The sequence below is a fragment of the Chinchilla lanigera genome, unplaced genomic scaffold (assembly GCF_000276665.1).
Source record: "Chinchilla lanigera isolate Chin_1 unplaced genomic scaffold, ChiLan1.0 scaffold00001, whole genome shotgun sequence".
NCBI classification, from domain to species: domain Eukaryota; kingdom Metazoa; phylum Chordata; class Mammalia; order Rodentia; family Chinchillidae; genus Chinchilla; species Chinchilla lanigera.
Window position 1 is genome coordinate 35,519,678 of NW_004955402.1, and position 1,921 is coordinate 35,521,598.

Below are 1,921 nucleotides of genomic sequence, written 5' to 3' on the forward strand. Positions count from 1 at the left end.
AGAGAAGGAATGACATTGTGAACTTCCCACCTCCTGAGTTCTGTGCAGTTATTTTCTACCTACTGACACCTACCTCAGCTAGCTCCTTTAGGATTCTTCCCTGTGGAGTAAAAATAAGAATTAGCTTATTTTCTGAGAGCAGCACCCACAGGAGAAAGAGCCCAGGTGACAAAGCGTGATGGAGAATGCCTAGATAAATACCCTTGTTCCTATTCATTCCCCCGGCATTGTGTGGTAATGGACTCCGATATTAAAATGCATATTTCATTGTTGCTCGTCCCACAGTTTGGAGACTTGCCATTCACTATGCATGAGCCATTCACTCACGCTCATCACATGGAGAAAATTACATTTCCCCCATTGCCAAGTGGAAGAGACAGATTATCTCATGTGGATAGCACAGTGCTCCCAAGAGCAGTTTCCAGACCCCAGACTCTGAGCTAAAACACCCAGAAGGGAGACTCTGAGCTTCCGGGTCTTGGCCCAGGTCAGCTTCATTAGCTGCCCAGACTTTCACCTGGTAGGCGGACTGTGATGGGACCTGCCCGTCTGTGGTTTTTGAATAAAAGCAACATCTTAGTAACTCTTTATTGTTCCTTCCTAGAAGAGATGTTATAAAATTGAATAAATCAACACAGAGCATTTTATATTTATGCATTCTTGCTGAATTGATAACACTTATTTGTAATGAAAATTAAGCAAGCAAAATGTTAAAGTGTTCTCCTTGAAGAAGGCACTGTGAATGTTTTATCACCCGTGTACACCCATTCGCTTGTTACACATTCTTTCCTTATCCCTACCTACTCTTTTAGGTTAATAAGGGTCCAGACAGCTGCTGTCTCTGAGCATACAATCCTAAATCTCTTATGTACCTGAATACATACGATTAATGGCAATTGTGTCTGCATAATAAGTACAGTAACATCTATTACACCTCGAATGACCATTAGTGGGCTGACCACTTAATGCATTTTCCAATGATTCTACAATTTTTACTTTTTTATGGTTTCTGTCCACGTTACAATTAGCACAGTTATACGACCCACAGATTGATTCTTTCAACAATTACTGAGCACCCATTAAGTACCCGAAGTTGTACGAGGCTCTGGTGGGGTATGAAGCAGAAATAACTATAGTTTACAGCAGATCCTATGAAGTGTCCACCTGCAGTTCTCACTCTGCTTTGGTCGGGGATAAGGGAGGGGTTTATAGGCAGTGAAAGCCATTAGTGACCTCATTAGCATTTAGGTTATAATACTTTTTTCTGCCTAGAAAAGCAGTTCCCCGCCCATTCTAATAGGATGCACGCATGTATTTGGTGTGGACCTCTTTGAGCTTGCTGAAGAGCGCCACATAAACACCAATTACTTAAGTTACAGGTCTGGTGGCTTCTCTGATTCCTTTTCTCTGGCTCCCAAAGTGTTGGCTACTCTGTTAGTTTTATTTGGCGGTGCAATAAGAGCACGAATTACCAGCCCAGGCACCCCGCTGTGAATCCGAGGGCGGGTCCAGCCCCGAGCACCTGCGCTTGGCGCCCCCTGGACCCTCGGCCCAGGTCATCTCGAGTCCACGCGAGTCTCCCCTGCCTGGAGTCCGGTTCCTGCCGGCTCTTTCTCCCCGCCCTCTCCCCGGCCGCTACCGCAGCGCGGGCTGACCCGCTCCCCTCCTCCTCTTCCTCCGCTCCCCAGGTGGAGCTTGAGGGAACCCCGTCGCGGACAGAGTACGGACGGGCTTCTACGGTGAGTGCGGAGCCTGGAGAGTGTGTGCCCAGGCGGGAAGGCCAGGCTGCCCCGGGACTGGGGTCGACGCAGGTGAAGCAGCCTCAGAGGGACAGGATCGCGCCAGGCCGGTGTCCGCGGTGCGCGCTCTGCCCGAGCCGCGCGGAGGCTGCGGAGGGAGGAGCGGGGCGCGCGCGGGACGC

At 49.3% G+C, this 1,921-nt stretch overlaps 1 protein-coding gene across 1 annotated transcript in view; it reads left to right on the forward strand.

Annotated features, from left to right (window-relative positions):
- Positions 1-1,720: 1,720 nt before the first annotated feature.
- Positions 1,721-1,921, forward strand: part of Mapk4 (mitogen-activated protein kinase 4) — a 150,580-nt gene continuing 150,379 nt past the window's right edge. The window contains exon 1 of the mRNA XM_013510717.1: positions 1,721-1,739. The gene's annotated coding sequence lies outside the window, so the exon portion shown is untranslated. The remainder of the gene's footprint in view (positions 1,740-1,921) is intronic.